The sequence below is a fragment of the Phragmites australis genome, chromosome 13 (genome assembly GCF_958298935.1).
Source record: "Phragmites australis chromosome 13, lpPhrAust1.1, whole genome shotgun sequence".
In the NCBI taxonomy this organism is placed as follows: Eukaryota; Viridiplantae; Streptophyta; class Magnoliopsida; order Poales; family Poaceae; genus Phragmites; species Phragmites australis.
The window spans coordinates 18,181,936-18,200,461 of NC_084933.1; positions in this window are offsets into that span (position 1 = coordinate 18,181,936).

Here is an 18,526-nt window from a genome sequence, read left to right on the forward strand (position 1 = left end):
ATCCATGGAGGCATGTGTGGTAATCATGTGTCTTTCCGCACCTTGGTCGAAAAAGCTTTTCGCCAAGGATTCTATTGGCCGATTGCACTGTAGGATGCTTCTGAGCTGGTCAAAAAGTGCGAGAACTGCTAATTTTTTGGAAGGCGGACCACTCGACTAGCCCAAGCTCTGCAAACAATTCCTCTTTCTTGGCCTTTCACTGTCTGAGGCTTGGATATCATGGGACTATTCCCAAGGGCCCAAGGTGGTTATAAATTCCTATTCGTGGCTTACCCAGCTAGTGGTGAAACAGACGAACAGATTCAGGGATGTTCCCCCCTACCTGGCGCGCCAGCTGTCGGAGGATTAACTGCTGTCGCAGGGATCCCGAGAGACCCCTTTTTAGAGATTCAGCCGGGGGGATGATTCTGAATAAGTTCATCGGAGAAATAAATGGAAGTGGATGTAAACGCAACGGCCGGTGGTGGGGGATAATCGACCTAGTGCAAAGGGAAGTAAATGCACCGGAGTTTAGACAGGTTCTGGCCGCACGGGGGCGTAATACCCTACTCCTATATGGATGCAATAACTATCCTGAGGGTGATCCCTCAAAGATGTAGCTGGTTACAAGAATATTGTGTCTAACTGAGAACTTGAGGCCCCTGTTCTTGGGCAGGGACTGCGGTTTGGTTCTTGGTGCTTCTGCGCTCGATGCTTACGGTCTCTTCTTCGTTGGCTGCCGCACGGTTTACCGCTTGGACTTCTTTTTTCTCCCTCTCTTTCCCTCCTGTGCGCCGACCCTTGTATAGCCCCACGCCCCTCTGCCAAAGAATGGCAGGAACTGACGCTGCGGCGGGAGCAGTTGGATATGTCAGGACACGCGCGCTCATTTAATACGGCCTTGGACCTCTGACGGGCGGACACCTCATCTGTGGGCCCCTTGGGGGCCTCTCTGGGTCGTCGGGGAACCGAGTGCTCAGGGGTACCGTTCACCTCCCCGAGCACTCTCTCTCGGGAATGCCTATCTTTGTTTTCGGGGTACCGGGTGCTCGGGGGTACTGGTTACCTCCTCGAGGACTCTCCCCCGAGCACTCGCGCATTATCCTCCGAGGAACCGAGTGCTCGGGGGCTGCCACGAGCAACCCCGAGCACTCTCTCCCGAGCACTTTTGCACAGACCCTTCGGGGAACCGGGAGCCCGGGGGCTGCCACGCGCAGCCCCGAGCACTCGCTCCCGAGCATTCTCACATTGGCCCTCGGGGAACCGTGCGCTCGGGGACTGCTGCGCGCGGTCCCCGAGCACTCTCTCCCAGAACTTAACTCTTCTGATCGTCGGGGGACTAGGGTGCTCGGGGATGAGCGGGCACATCCCCGAGCACTTTCTTCCCGGTACTTGGACTCTGCGGGTCATCGGGGAACTAGGGTGCTCGGGGACTAGAGACTGTGGCCCCGAGCACCTTCTCCCGGAACTTAGATTTTCCTCATCCCGCAGGAGGGACCTCGCGGGATGGTGACACGTGGCGGACGGCTGGCCTGGCCTCGGGACTCAGGGACCCCCGGTTCCTGATACACCGACAGTAGCCCCCGGGCCCATTGGCAGGCGATGGCACGGAGACTGCAGATGGGCCCTTCGTCGCGGACGAGGACGAGGCTGGCGTGGACGCCACATGGCAGGCTTTCAAGAGGTGGCCCTTTAGACCCGGGCCTCTGGTACGGCCCAGCGGGGAGACAAGCGGACGCGTGTCCACACAACTCCCGAAGGGCATGACAACGGCACGGGCGGCACGCGCGGCTGCCGCGCAGATCGAGGAAAATACGCCTGGCAGCCGCTGACGCTGCACGACCAGCGGGAGATTCGCCTGGCAGTTGCGTAGACCGAGGAAACCGTCCCACCGAGTGCACTGTTGGCAGGAAACGTTTGAATCCTCTAAGATATATAAAAGGGGGAGGGGATCGATCCGCCCCCCCCCCCCCCCCTCTTTACGCTATCTTGCGATCTTGCTATCGTTTCCTTCGTGCTATGGAGCCCTTAGAACTTCTTTAGGCGATCAGAGCGCTTCTCCTCCTTCCTCTCCACCGCCAGATAACCTCCCCTCCCGTCGAGATGCCGAGAGCCGGAGGAAGCCACCGTGACAGGACTCCGGACAGCGTGCTGCCGGAGTCTCGTCTGAAGAATGAAGAGGCGGCTGATAAGATCAGGAAGCTGCTGGTCCCCGAGGGCCAGCAGGGAGCCACGGTGGTGACGCCGGCGAACTTCCCGCCGGCGACGACCGTTCCCGGACGCATTGTCTTGTTCATGTCTTTCGTGGCGGCGGGACTGGTTCCGCCGTTTTCAACGTTCTTCCTCCAAGTCCTCGACACCTACGGCATCTAAGTGGTGCACTTGAGCCCCAACTCCGTCGTAGTGCTGGCGGTGTTCGCGCACCTCTGCGAGATGTTCGTGAGGGTGGCGCCTTCGGTGACACTTCTCCAACATTTCTTCATCCTGCGGCCGGCCGGGAAGAAGAGGGGGTACTCCACGGCGGACGTCGCGGGGAGCTGCAATCTTCGGCTGCGAGACGGCTTGGGGGAGCAGTACATCCCCCAGGTGCTGCGCAGCAAATGGGAGGAGTGGCGGTGTGACTGGTTCTTCATCGACGTCGACCCCCATGATCGTCTCGCTCTACCGGAAGTGGTGGCGGAGCCCCAGAAGTCGACGTGGGAGGTGCCGCCGCCGGAGGACGCGAGGTTGAAGCCGGTGTTCGAGCGCATCAGATTCCTGCACGACTCTGAGCTGACCTCAGTAATGGTGGTGGAGGACTTCTTGCGCCGTCGCCTGGCGCCCCTGCGGGAGCGGGCCCGGCCGTGCTGGCTCTACACCGGGCCCGAAGATATCACCCGGACCCAAATCAGCGTAAGCTGGGATCTGGGCCCAGCGGAGCTGAGGGGCATGACCCGAGTGGTGACCGGCGTGGAGGACACGAGCAGGGCGGTGCTCCCGTGGCCGGAGATGGCGCTCTGCGCTAACCCCGAGCGCGCGGCGATCTTGGCGCAGCTGCCGGAGTTTGACGCCCAGGGGCTCGTCGACCGGTCGAGGAGCCGGAGCCCCGAGGCTCCCGAGCTCCCTGGGTTGGACGGGGTGGCCAGCGAGGAGGCTGCGAGCAGCCCGGTACGGGCCGGTGGCCCGGGTGCCGCGCGCAGCGGGCCGCATGCCAGCGGTAGAGCCGCTGCGGGAAGCAGCCGCCGCACCGGAGAAGAAGGCACCACCGACAGCGCAGCAGCAGCGGCGCCGGGAGACTGGGGGAAGCGCCCCCGAATCTACATCCCCGTGCCGGAGTCCCCGCCGTCGTCATTGGTGGCGGCGGCGTTTCCGGCCTTGGAGCCGCGCCTCGTGAGGATGGGGCCTGACTCAGCGCCTGGAGACCGCGCGGCGGCCCCGCCGAGCCCCCGACGGAAGAGGAGACGGGAGGATTCCGGGCCGGCACCGCCGGGCCCGGAGTTCAGGCTCCCGGCGGCCAAATGGCAGTACCGGGGAACTCTGACCGCGTAAGTTTCATTTTTCACTCTTTCTTGGGCGTTCTCCGTCCGAACTAAACTTTGGTTTTGATCTTCACCTGCCTCCTGCAGGCCACCCACGGGCGCCGCCGAGGGCGAAGGAACGCTGGCGCTGGCGCCAGGGCCCGAACCAAGACAGCCGGTGGAGCCGAGGCAGGCGAACGCGGCGACAGCGGGGGAGCCAGGGGACGCGGCGGTGGCAAGGGAGCCAGCGGACGCGGCGGCCGAGAGGAGGACGGTGGAAGCGGCGGCTGAGGCGGGGACGCAGCCGTCGCCCGAACCCCCGGCGCCGGTGGAACCTACCCCGGGCACGCAGAGCCCGAGGCGGACGATGGAGGGAGAAGTGGCCCTGCCGGGGCCGGCGGATGCGGCGGCCGAGGCGGGAACGTTGCTGTCGCCCGGGCGCCCGGCGCCGGCCGAACCTACCCCGGGCGTGCCGAAACCGGGGCGGATGATCGCGTGGCGATCCTCGGGGACCCCGAACCCCCCGGAGGCGGATCGCGGGGAAACCAGCGCTCCACCGGCGCCCGGCCGGCCTGCCGACCACTTCCTGGCCGCGATCGAGGGCGTTCAGGTGGCGGTCGAGCGGCTGAGCGTGGCGGTGGACGCGAAGGAGGGGCAGCTTGAAGCGGAGCGCGCCCGGCTGGACTTAGAGAGGGCGTAGCTTGCGAACGCCCGGGAAGAGGCCCGTGTGGCGGCTGCGCGAGAGCAGAAGATTTTGGAGGATACCCGCGCGGAGGTTGCGCGGGAGCGGGAGATTTTGAAGACCGCCCGCGCCGAAGCCGCGCGGGAGCGAGAAGGCGCCGCCCGTCTGGTTGAGGCGTCGCGGTAGCAGGCTGCCGAGGCCCTTGCCAGGGAGGCGCAGGTGCAGGAACGGGAGGAGGCGGTCGCGGGCCGCGAGAAGGCGGCGGAGGACCTCCAGGCTGAGCTAACCCATCGAGAGGGCGAGGCCGATCGGACGCGCGCCAGCCTCCAACGTTGGAAGGATGAGCTCCAGAGAATTGACGGAGATGTCCGACGGTGGGAGGAGGACATCTCCATTCGGGAGGTTGACAACGAGATCACGGCGGTGGAGCTGGGCGCCCGGGAAGATTCGCTGACCCGCCGTGAGGGGGAGGCTACCGCGGCGGCGGCGGCCATCGCCACCAGGGAGGAGGAGAACACCAAACACGAGGCAGAGCTGGCCGCCCGCGAGCGGGCTTTGTCCGAGCTGGTGGCACAGACGAAGCAGGCCGCCGACCTCGCATCCGGCGCCGGCGCTTCAGGCACGGCCGGGGGCCAGCGTCTCGAGGAGCAGCTTCGTGCCGCGAAGGAGGAGCTTGAGGCTGCCTTTGCCTTGCGGGTCAACCTGCAACAGATGCTGGAGGACGTACTCCAGCGGATGCGGCGGGCCATGGAGAGGGCCAGCCTTGGCCGACTCGTCGCGGTCGAGAAGGGCGATGGCCCCGGACAACAAGTCCTGGGGCTTCAACAAGTCTGCGAGCGCCTCGAGGCGCTGCCCTGGGCCGTCCAGGAGCTCGCCGCCCGGGAAGGACGCGGCTTGGCCCAAGCGGTGGTCGAGCACGTCCTGGCCTGCTACCGGAGCAGAGACTCGAACTTCCTGCTGGAGCCAACGCGGGAAGGAGTGGTCGAAGCCGAGGGAGAGGCTGCCCGGGAAGCAGTTCGGAGCACCGCTGCCGAGGTGGCGGCCGGCTTCAGGCAGGAAGTGCCACCGCCGCCAGCCCCCGAGGATGGCCAAGACGACTCCGACGCTGACTCTGCCTCCGATTAGGCTTTTGTAGTAGCTTCTTTTATTTTTGTCTTGGCTGGATGTAAATATGGGAGTGATCCCTTAGAAATGCTTGTATTCCCCTTGTGAATATAATGGAAGCTTTTCTTTGGGCTCGCAACTCCGATGCTCTTGAGTATTTAGCGTTTCTTCTGATGGTTTGCCTTGAAGCCCCAGGGAGTACTTAGTCGGACCGTTTCTGACCTTTCCGTCCCCGGGAACGAAGTCGTCCCGATTATCTTCCTCGGCGTGTTCAGCCCCCGAACCCTCGCGAATCCGTACTGGCTAAGTCAAGAGACAAAGACACGAACTTCCTTGCTCGGGAGATAGGTCGATCCAACACGGAACACGCCATGACCGGTGAACACTTTTTCACCTTGCGACCACTCAATCAGCAGACCGGAGACACGCACGGGCGGCAATGCGACCAAGAGTCCCCATGGTTCGGTGGTGCTCGGGCTTAAGACGGACCGAACCGAGCACCGACAGCCCGCCCCTGAGGCCTAAGCTCCGGACTACTCGAGTGGCTCGAGCGATAGGATTACCCAGAGCACCCAGGGACTCGGTAGTGCTCGGGGCCCTTAAAAGCGGACCGAACACCACGACCACTAGGAAAGACTTCGATCAGACATTACCGCACGTACGGTACACCTTTCTACGGACCGTTCTGTCGTTCTACGAAAAAGTAGACTCACAGTAGGGTTTTGTGCGCGAGGAGATCATCTCACCGGGCAGATTAGAATACGAGGGCCCCCGAGGATGACTCGGGAACAAAATACTGTTGAACACAAATTCATCTGAATTTAATCACTCACCGGACAGCCGTCGGCCTTTCGGCCGGCCGATCCAGGAGGAACGTGCACTCCGAGCTTGGTGTGCCCGGGGGCTTGGTTCCTTCAGCCGGGGTCGGGTGATCTCGACCACTCATGCCCAAGCGGTAGGACCACCCGAGGACCCTGGGGGCCGAGCAGCGACCTGGGCATCGAGGCCCTCGCGGTCGAGCTACCTTTGCTTTGATTGTCGACCTGTGACTTAAGAGAGAATAGGGAATTTCTTTGCTTGGTGCGCTCTGTTAGTGCGGTACTTGTTATAGACTGCTCTCGTTTTCGACCCGAGACCTCTTGAATACCCAGACCGGCGGACAAGAGCAGGCAGAGGCATAACCCAGAGGTCCTATGGTTCGGTGGCGCCCGGGTATGACGGACCAGACCGAGCACCGACAGCCCGCCCCTGGGGCCTGAGCTCCGGACTACTCGAGCGGCTCGAGCGATAGGATTACCCAAAGCACCCAGGGACTCGGTAGTCCCCGGAGATCAGCCACGACACCAAACACCACAGCCTACCACATCGGACGTAAGCCAGCGGCGGCTGCCCGCGCGCATACCGATCGGGATTCTTTTATCAGCGGGGAAAATGAGAGAGCGAACTTTTCTCGCACAACCGAGCACCTCACCGAACAGATTAAACATATGGAATCCAGAAAAAAGAAATTGACATACGATTGCATATTAACATTTTCACTGAATTGACAATTTTTACAAGGTTGGGTGACTTACCCGGCTAGTGGTGAAACAGACGAACAGATTCAGGGATGTTCCCTCCTACCTCGCGTGCCAGCTGTCGGAGGATTAACTCCTGTCGCAGGGATCCCGAGAGACCCCTTTTTAGAGATTCGGCCGGGGGGATGATCCTGAATAAGTTCGTCGGAGAAATAAATGGAAGTGGATGTAAACGCAACGGCCGGTGGTGGGGGATGATCGACCTAGTGCAAAGGGAAGTAAATGCACCAGAGTTTAGACAGGTTCGGGCCGCACGGGGGCGTAATACCCTACTCCTGTATGGATGCAATAACTATCCTGAGGGTGATCCCTCAAAGATGTAGCTGGTTAAAAGAATATTGTGTCTAACTAAGAACTTGAGGCCCCTGTTCTTGGGCAGGGACTGCGGTTTGGTTCTTGGTGCTTCTGCGCTCGATGCTTACGGTCTCTTCTTCGTTGGTTGCCGCACGGTTTACCGCTTGGACTTCTTTTTTCTCCCTCTCTTTCCCTCCTGTGCGCCGACCCTTTTATGCACTCGCCGGTGGCGACATACCCCGAACGGGAAGGAAGGGGCACAAGTTCCAAGACGCCGTGGCTGAGAAAGGCGTCATCATTTCCTCTGGGTGAAGTGACTGGGGCGGTGGAAAAATGCGGCGCGCGTCCGATCACTCGTCACTGTGGACGCCCTAGCAACGGGCGCCGTTGAGAGGGCCCACCGGGCAGCCACAGAGCCACCCGGCGTGCTCGCCCTGTCTTGTTCCTCTGCCACGGCAGGGCGGCAGCTGGAACGCCTTGATCCTGGCAACGTTATCCCAAGATACACCGGATGATACGGGACGGGACCCGTGCAATTAATAGCCCCACGCCCCTCTGCCAAAGAATGGCAGGAACTGACGCTGCGGCGGGAGCAGTTGGATATGTCAGGCCACGCGCGCTCATTTAATGCGGCCTTGGAGCTCTGACGGGCGGACACCTCATCTGTGGGCCCCTTGGGGGCCTCTCTGGGTCGTCGGGGAACCGAGTGCTCGGGGGTACCGTTCACCTCCCCGAGCACTCTCTCTCGGGAATGCCTATCTTTGTCTTCGGGGTACCGAGTGCTCGGGGGTACTGGTTACCTCCCCGAGGACTCTCCCGAGCACTCACGCATGATCTTTCGAGGAACCGAGTGCTCGGGGGCTGCCACGAGCAACCCCGAGCACTCTCTCCCGAGCACTTTTGCACAGACCCTTCGGGGAACCGGGAACCCGGGGGCTGCCACGCGCAGCCCCAAGCACTCGCACCCGAGCATTCTCACGTTGGCCCTCGTGGAACCGTGTGCTCGGGGACTGCTGCGCGTGGTCCCCGAGCACTCTCTCCCGAAACTTAACTCTTCTGATCGTCGGGGGACTAGGGTGCTCGGGGATGAGTGGGCACCTCCCCGAGCACTTTCTTCCCGGTACTTGGACTCTGCGGGTCATCGGGGAACTGGGGTGCTCGGGGACCAGAGACTGTGGCCCCGAGCACCTTCTCCCAGAACTTAGATTTTCCTCATCCCGCAGGAGGGACCTCGCGGGATGGTGACACGTGGCGGACGGCTGGCCTGGCCTCGGGACTCAGGGACCCCCGGTTCCTGATACACCGACAGAACCCGTGGGAAAGATAACTGCAGAAGCGGCTAAGAAGTTCATGAGGAGCATAATTATTCGATTCGATATTCCGCATCAGATAATTACATATAATGGTGGTCAATTCAGAAATGAGACCTTCACTGCGTTATGTGAAGAATTTAGCATCAAAACATGTTTCGCCTCAATAGCTCACCCGTAAAGTAACGGTCAAGTTGGACATGCTAATTGTATAGTCTTGCAGGGCATTAAAACTCAGGTCTTCGATAGGCTAAAGGCTTACTCGAAATGCTAGGGTAGCAACTTGCGGCAGCCCTATTAAAGATGGAAAGCCCCAGCGCCTTAGGTCCAAGATAATGATGAGAGCATGGCTCCTTTGGATACGAGCAACACTGCGAATAATCCTCAAATCATACAAAGGCCAATTACAAGAGCACATGTGTGATGATTAAACTACCAGGTGTTGGATGGATTAGTACTAAATTTTTGTGTTGTTTTGTTGCTTAGTAATATGGGAGATGCATCACAAGCTCACCTGGCTGTAATCACTCGAGTGCCAGTCGACTCGAACAATAAGTTGAGCTCAAGTCAGACTCCAAACTCGGTTTGGAGTCTTAGAATAGCACGTCAGTAAAACAGGCATAACTCTCGCATACGGAGTCCAATTGAGGCATTCTTAGACTTTCTGGAAAGCTTATGATGAGCCATTTCCAATGGATCTAGACTCGACCGAACATTCCTTATAGTTTAGTCAAAATCAAAGGAATAAGATACTGCATCACAGTTTTGGACCTTATCGGGTCATGTAATCGCGTTGGGTTCAAAGTCCAAGTTGTGTATGCCTCTTTCCACGGTTGCACAACCCTAGGTCGATTTCTTTATGTCCCCCTATAAATATATAATAGACATCATATTTTATGCTCAGGTTTTACTTAGATTATTCTGTTTTAGATAATTTCATCGTATATCTGTTTGTAGAACCTCAAACTTGAGCACTTCATTGGTAATCAGCAATATTTAGATTGCATCTACCTGTTCTTGCTTGTGTTCTCGATTCACTTGTAGGAAAAGCCTTCTTGGCAAGGTTAATCATGTTTTAGCACGGTTGATAACCACGGAGTAGTGGTGTAGTGGTTGTGAGGGTTCTTGATATATTCTGATTGGAGTCTTTAGATCATCAACATCAAAACTCTACCAAATTGACTTATCATATAACCTTCGGAAGATCGGGCAAACCCACATCAGATGAGGTGGACTGGAACCTTTTGGAGGCAGAAATAGAGGAGAAGGAAGCAGTGGCTGAGGCGAAGAAGAGGGAGGTGTCCAACAGTGTCTCTATTAAAGACTGTAAGATGTCCGTTGCTTCATCCTTACCGTACTCGTGTTATTCCGATGAGGGCGGTCAAAAGGAGTAGCCAAGGTGACAGCCTCGACGACAGTGGGTGGAGCCAATACCACACCCAAACCATTGTCGTGGAGCAGCAACTGGTGGCGGGGAGTCAATGCCTCTCCCAAATCATCGTCGTCGGAGATGTCGATGATCTTGGGCTGCGACACTAGCGAGTTCAGCCCGGAGTTAGGGCGCTGTTGACATTAACCTCTCATTGGGCAGCAGAGTTAGGGAAGTCTCTCCTTCATCTTCGTCAGGTAGCTCTTTTTGGACTTTTTGTAATCATATCTCCCTTAGCTTATCTGTAAAAGAGCTAAAAGAATCTTCTTAAATGGAAGGAAGACTCCTATTTCTATTAGAATATATGTGTATGACTGTGAACCTCCTCTTGAATACAACAAAGTTTTAACAAGTGTCTGGCATTTCTTTCGGATAGCTTTGAGGTTTTCAAAAAAAAAAATTGTCGATATGTTTGTCATGATGACCTTAGGTTCGACTTCAAGCAGAAAACGTCTTGAGTTTTCAAGCACTCTGGGACCCGATAAGGTTCTCCATAGTTCCTAAACGAAAATTTCTTCCCTTCTCATTACAAAAAATATATGCACAACAAGTTTTGTACTCCTAATATACATGAAGCCTTCAACTGGCTATTAGTGTAAGATCCCTCAATGGGTAGTCCAACAAACTGAGTGTGCGATGGGTATAAGTTCCCGAATTGCTACTTATCTTAGTTTTTTGAAGGTATTCGCTCGAGGATAGTCAAAAAGTGTATATGAATAATAAGATAACGAATATTACAAAATATATTCTAAGTATTTTCAAATAGAACTTACGAAGCTAGTCGATATTTCAAGATTTTTTAAGGACTTGACTGTTGTCCATAGCTAACCTTATATGACCCTAATCGATTGGATTCAACCACCCTATAGGGACTTTTCTACTTCAAAAATATCTTGTTAATGTTTTTCTAGCTTTGTACAAGTCATAGAACCAGATCTCCGGGTTTGACAGATATTTTGCGGATGTTCTGGCTGTGGTAGCGTTAAAGAGCTTGTTGGTACCATGCTGATCTTATCAACACTTGTGTCCTTTTTTCCTTGAGAGCATTGAGTCATCATGTCTTCTCAGGATTCTGTCATTATCGGTGTACAGTTTGACTCATTGAGATTTGATTTTTAGTTCATAGGGAAGCATTGCTTCAGCCCTGAAAACTAGGAAAAAAGGTGTTTCACCCATCACCCTGCTAGACGTCGTTTAAAGTGCCCAGAATACGTTAGGCAACTCGGAAGCCCAAGCTTTATCGTAGGCGGATAAGCGGTTGAAGACGCGGGTTTAAAGTACTATGTCGTTTGTCCACTCAACCTGTCCACTACTTTGTGGGCGTGCCACAGATACAAAGCAGACTATTTTGTCGAGTTTATCTTAGTAATCGATGAATGTTGTGTTGGAGAACTGAGCGTCATTGTCGGTGATAATCCTACTCGGGACGCTGAATCTTGTCATGACACATTTCATGATGAATTTCTTGGCGGCCGCCGATGTGATTTTTCCGAATGGCTCAGCTTCAATCCGCTTGGTTAAGGTGTAAATTGCAATGAATAGGAACTTGAAGCCCACAAGTGCTACCAGGAAGGGCCCCAGAATATCCAACCTCCAAGTCGTGAATGGACACGACAAAGGGATCGTCTGTAGAGTTTGAGCGGGTTGATGTACTCTTCCAATATGAAACTAACAACTCGTGCACTTTTTTACTAACTCGCTCACATCATGGACAGTCATAGGCCAATAGAAACCATGTCCGGATGCCTTTCTGACCAGGGTTCAGAAAGAAGCGTGAGCTCCGCACACCCCTCCATGGATTTATTCGAGTAGTTCTCTACCTTGCTTCTGAGAAATGTATTTCACGAGTACTCTTGAGCTTTTTTGATGAACGCCATCCACCAAGATATACATCTAGGATCCACGAGAAATTTGCTCAGTTAGAGCATCATCCTCAGGCACAACTCGATCTTAAAGTTCCTTGCGAATTGCGGTCAACCATGAAACTCACTTTCGAGTTGAGCCATGAGTTCCCCCGTGACTCATTTTGGGGCGTCAATCCTTGGCGAGCCTCCGAGCTGGTTATATGTCTCATAGACCACCACTCCTTTAGCTACGTCCTCTGATGATTTCATGTACGGCTTTGAGAGTTTCTCTATGAAAATATCAGGTTGTCCTGGAGATTGTGGATATTGTGCGGGCAAGATTATTGGCAAGGCAGTTATCCTTCCTTGGGATATACTTGATCTCCAGTCCGATGAATATCTTTTCTAGGTTCCTTACCTCCACGAGGTAGTCCTTCATGGTCCCATCTGAGGTTTGATACTCCTTGCTAACTTGCTTCATAACCAACTATGAATCACTTTCACAAGCAGGCGGCAGATGAAAAGAGCATAAGCTACTCGGAGTCCGACGAGTGGACCCTCATATTCAGCTACGTTATTCGTGGCTGGAAAATCAATCTATAAAGCGTATTACAGGCTTTCTCCTATTGGAGAGATCAGTATAATCCCAGCCCCGCACCTTGAAGCGCTAGTGATCCATCGAAGAATAAAATCCATACATATGATAAGTTGCCGCGGTCATCCTGGGGTTGATTTGTCCATTCGGCCATGAAGTCAGCAAGTGCTTGCGACTTAATTGTTGTTCAATTGACCACTTAGAGATTCGGCCGATTGCATCTCTGTTATACAGGATCTCGCCCAGTGAGAATATTGATGGTATGGTGATCTTGTGAGCCTAGAAATAATGTCGTAATTTACGAGAGGCCATCAGTACTGCATATAACATATTTTGCACTTGTGGATAGCATTGTTTAGGACTATGGAGCACTTCACTAATGTAGTACACATGTCGCTAGCTTTTCTCTCATTTGTCTCACACTTTTCTTTCCACCACCAATACCCCATTTACAGCATGTGGTCCAGCTGTGATGTATAAGAGCAAATCATCGTTAGTGTTGGAGAGACTAGCACAAGGGGAAGAAAGATATCTCTTCACATAGTTGACTGCCTCATCGGCTTCTTTTGACCATTCAAACTTGTCATATTGTCTTAACAACTTGAAGAAAGGAAGTCCTCAATATCTGAGTCGGGAAAGAAACCGACTAAGGGTTGTCCGATGAGATCCATGGAGCTATTCTGAGATAGCAAGCACTAGCTCCCAGTGCGACTTCATAAAAAGCAATCAAAGATAAGATCGAAGAAAATGAAACGCACGTGGTGGTCATTATAGCGGTTCCTTCAGATCCTAGAAAACGTCCGAAAAAAACGGCTACGGAACTACCGAGCAAAGTATTTTGGGTCTCTCTCGCAAGCTCTGATAGTGAGACAACAAAGGAAAGAATCTTCAGGCTATTCGCTTCCCTCTTTCAGTGTAGCCGGGTAGCAGTATCGGCAATCCCACGAGCAGACGAATCAGGCCTATTCTTTTTCTATGTTCTTTTTGTGCTCTACCCAGGGCTTCTATGGTCAAACGTGGAAGCCTTTTTACGTGCACAAGTCCAGAACGAATTTCGACTCGTCCCTCTCTTGAGTTTTCCACGAGGACTTAAGTTCATTTTATCTTCTTCTCAATCTCCGTTCTTCTTTAATTAACTACGATCTTGATAAAACCATGCGCTGTCTGGCGATGCGAAAGATGAGAAAGAAATTGGCATGTCCTGGATCTACCAAATATAGGGGAAGTGACAAAAGGTGAATTAGGAATTTCTCTGGTAGGAGATGATAGTCTTTTCCCCTGGAGATGGAAAATTCGTCCACCCGGTTTTATTAATTTGCAAATTCTTCCTCAGCTAGTTAAAAAAAGGAAATTGGCTGATATCATGACAATATTAGGTAGTATAGATATCATTATGGGGGAAGTTGATCGTTGAAATGATAATAGATAGGGTAGAGGTAGAAACTATCAATTCTTTTTCGAAATCGGAATTATTAAAAGAAGTCTATGGACTGATATGGATTCTACCCATTTTGACCCTCCTACTGGGAATCACAATACAAGTACTCGTAATTGTGTGGTTAGAAAGAGAAATATCCGCATCGATACAACAACGTATTGGTCCAGAATATGCTGGCCCTCAGGCATTTGCTCATATAATCTCACTAAAGAAGGAGCCATTTTCATTGTTACCGTACCGGCTGTGAAAATTAGGTCCGCTTGCCTAGGACTTGATCTTGGTACCAATCCATAACGATCAAAGTCGAATCGCGAACCTGAAGCAAATTCAATGAAACAACAACAGGTACCATATAGAATAGAAGGGGCCATAAACAGGAGAGTCTTGACCAATTCGAAAGGAAGTCCCAAGTAAGAAAGTTGATATATGAAAGTTGATCTTGCTGTCTCAGTGGCCATGAAAGAGCACAATCCTTCAGCATTCTACTGGAGCAGAGAGAGTAAGTCTATATCATACTCAGAGATAGATCCCCCAGTGTCCTGGCTGTGGATAAGCCTTCTTGGATCCAGCTAGTTGGGAAGTCTATTCTATCTGCGAAAGGTGAGGGAAGTGAATGCAACTCTAGGCGTAGGAGGCTAATTTTCACCGGGGTAACTTTCTTGTGTTACAATAATTCGAAGCGGGGATAACTTGTAAAAACCAGATAACAGGGCTTTTTGAATAACTACAATATCTTGTTCCGAAAGAACAAGCAAGGGATGAGCGCATGAGAGCGAAATCCCTTGCTAAAGCGCATACGTTTTCTTGCTGGCTCGGACTCTGCATGAACCATTTTTATAGGCTTGCAGCGAACATTATGTTTGGCCTTCTTGCTTTCAAATATAGGAGGCTTCCAATTACGCTTCGGTAGATGGAGGCATTGACGAATTTGGACCTAGCGAAAAGGACTCTAAGCCTTCGCGCAAACAAGCACGAACCGGCTAACAATTGCCGTAAAGCGTCTCTTCCTAAAACCTATCAGAGAATGCTCTGCCCTCTCTTTTTCCTATGATTATGGAACTAAAGTCTGAAATAGTTTTTCTCAATGTTTTTCATACTGGCTACTAGCAGGCTTGGCTTGCCCATCTCCTCGTAATTGAACTCGCATTCAGCTGGTCTTGTTCTTGCGGTTGGCCTTTTGAACATGAATGGTAGGAGCTCCAACATTCGATGGTGGCTGAGTTGAACTGTCTTGATATGCTAGTGGATTCAGATGATCCTATTCAAGCTTCTCTTTCCTTGTTGGCGAAAGGTTTCGCTCTTTAGCCTCGTGGAAAGTAAAGAGGATTTCCAGGCTTAACCGAGTTCCTTGCCTTGTCTGTCGCAAATGACAGGCACTAAAGAAGACACAGAGCAAAGCTCCCCTGGATTGATTTGCTTTATGGCTGCATAAACTAATTGGCAGTAAGTAAGTGCTTCGATATGATGTGGTTTTGTATCAATCCAGAGGCCTGTATTAGTATCATAGATGGGTTTCCTTTTATCTGAAGCTGGAGTACCTATGGAAGAGGCTTTACTTTTTGATAAGGAGATGCAGACTCGTATGCTTCGTAGTAAAAACCTTCCTTTACCGCAGGCAAGCTCTCCTCTGTCTCTGTATGCTTGGGTGAATGCCATAAGCGGATTTATGCTTTTTGGTATGGAAAAACTGTTTGAAAGGGTCGCATCCTGTTAGTCTCTGAACTTCTCGTACTAACTTATGGGGTTGCATCTCTTCAATAGCTTTGATCTTCTCGGGATTGACTTCTATTCTATGGTAATTTTCCGGTTAACTCCAAATGTGCACTTCTCTGGGTTCAGCATGACTCGATTCGTGCGCAATTTGTTGAACGTTTCTTGTAGGTTGGAGATGAGATATTACTTCTTTCTAGTTTTGATGATGAGAACATCAACGTAGGACTCTACATTTTGGTCGAACTGATCATTTAGTGTTATTTGCATTCCTCATTGATATGTAGCACTGGCATTCTTCAACCCGAAGGGAATTTTAACATAGCGATATACCCCAAACTGAGTAATAAAGGAGGTCTTCTCCTCATCCTCTAGATGAATACTAATCTGGTGATAACCGGAAAAGACATCGAAAAGGCTTAGATAGTCACAGCCAAATGTGAATTCAACTATCTGATCTATTTGTGGTAGAGAAAAAGCATCCTTAGGGTAAGCTTTTTTGAGATTCATGAAGTTGGCACACATTCTTCATTTGCCATTTAGGGTTTGCAAGTCACTTGGGGTGATCCACCTCTCGAATAAAACATACCTTGGTGAGCCTTTCGATTCCCTCTTTAATGACTTCTTTCTGATCTGGTGTGAACCGTCAGAATTTCTGTTTGACTGGCTTTGTGTTAGACCAGATAGCTAGTTTATGCTCAATCACCTCCCTAGGGATCCTGGACATGTCTGATGATTGCTAGGTGAAAACATCGATGTTTGCCCAGAGGAATGTGATGAGCGCGAGTTCCTATTTGGGATCCAGTTTGGAGCCGATCCGAATGGTCTTGGATGGCTCTGTTGGATCCAAAGGAATTGTTTCGACTTCGTCATGAGACTTCACTACAGCCTTAGGCCTCGAGCTTTTCATCTCCTTGTCGGGTTGATGATGTGTGGCCATGTCTAGACTCTATTTGTCGCAGCGTAAGCTTGCTTTCATGTAGCACAGGATTGTGATAACTCTCTCAGGTCCTGGGATCTTCACGCACTAATAAGCGTAATGTGTGGTTGCCATGAATTTTCCAAGAGTAGGTCTTCATAAGATGGCATTGTATGTCATCTCAAAATCGACCACGTCGAACAGAATTTTCTCTGTCCAAAAATTGACACGCTTTCCGAATGTAATGGGTAGCAATATCTAGCCGATGGGAGTGACCGAAGATCCAGGTACTATATCATGAAAAGCTTGAGTAACCAGTTTAATCGCAGATCAGGAGATCTGTATTCCTCCGAGTGCGTTAGCGAAGATGATGTTTAGGGAACTCCCTCCATCGATAAGGACTCGAGTAACCCTATAGTTATTTATCGTATGCTCGACCACTATCGGGAAGTGGCCTAGTCGTACAAAGTTATCAGGGAAGTCTTCTTTACCGAAAGAGATTTCAGTGTCCGACCACTTCACGGCCTGACGACTCTTAAGGATGGCGGCTAAGACTTCTCAAGCTACCGTCTTATATTGTCTTTTGGAATCATAGGACGTGGAACCACCGAACATGTGGTCGATCGTCCTCTCACCCGGCTGGAAAGACATCGGGTCTATATTGTCATCACTGTCATCCGAGTCGAAGTCTCTGCTTTGGGTCGCGGCCTGAATCTTCTTTCCCTTGACCGCTTTTTTGACCTCCGTTTGAACCAACTTTTCCAGAGGTGGCACTCATAGATTATGTGGTTTTCGATTTGGTGGAAGTCGCACCAAGGCTTTCCATCTCGTTCGTCGAAGCCTAGTGTACAACTTCTGCCCCAGGAAGGACCGGAGCGCTAGTCGCAACGAACGTTGGGCAGATCTGTAAAAACTTTATCAGATTTAGCTTTCTTGCCCTTACCTCTCTTGGTGTTCTTTTTTCGCTTGCTCTAGACCTTGTCACAGTCAAGCCCGGGTTGAGGATGTTTGATGCCTTGAGTCTTCTCCTTGACGTAGAGGAGTGCATCCTCAGCCCTGACAAACTTATTGATGATCTATATGAGTTTTTTAACTATTTTGGACTCCTTTCTAGCGTTGTCTTCAACACAACGATGGCATCGTAGTTGCTAATCTTAGGGATGGTATTCCGGGTATTGCTGAAGCGGATCACGAATTAACGCAAGGTTTCGTTCCTCATCTACTCGCAACGGTGGAGATCATTTTTCGTGCCAGGACGAACATACATACCCTTGAAGTCAACTCAGAACACGTCGCAAAGCTACTCCCACAAGTATATTGTCTCCGGCGATAGATTGGTCAACCATATCCTAGCTACCCCTTCAAGGGCTGTGGAAAGGTAATTCGCCATTACCTTCTCATCCCCGCCAGCCGCCTGGATAGCCGTGGTGTATATATGGAGAAACTCGATGAGATTTGTACTTTCATTGTATTTCTCAATCATCCTGGGGTTAAACCTTACTCGCCATCTTACATTTCATAGATCTACAGACAAGTCCAAGCATCCGTTGATGGCGCCTTGCTTGGTTCCGGCATCCCTAAGTGTCTTTCCCTTGGCGATCAGAGATCGGTCCCAATTTGATCGATGTTGGAACATTCCGTGGTTGGATCGATGAGGGGTAGATTAAGCCTCTTCAGAAGCCCTCGAGCGCCTTCACTGGTCGTCGATAACCTGGCGCAAGTCATTGATCGGATGGCATTTGACCAGTGAGGTCTGGCGATGGTTGTTTGCCCGATTGACATCCTGGAAAGCCTTGTCCTGAAGTTACGCCTCTCTAGGTCCAATGCATCTCACGATGGTGGATTGTCTGGTCTGCCCCGGTCAGTACTATTTTAAGCTAGGTCCAGATGAGAGTTCTTAGCCTAGAGGATGATCTCCTTTGTTAAGTCAGCCACCAAGTTCATCCAATCCTTACCGACTGGGGTTGCTAGATCTGGTCGAAGGACACATGAGGGTCTCTTGTAGAACAAGGATCCTCTTAGCAGTTACAGACTTAAAGCGATCAGCCATTGCTGATGTTTAGAAGATGGTAAGACCAGGGCCTCGTTAAGGGCCAGGGGTGGTGTGCCCGCATGAGGCTGACAATTGCCCGTTGTCGGGGCCAAAGG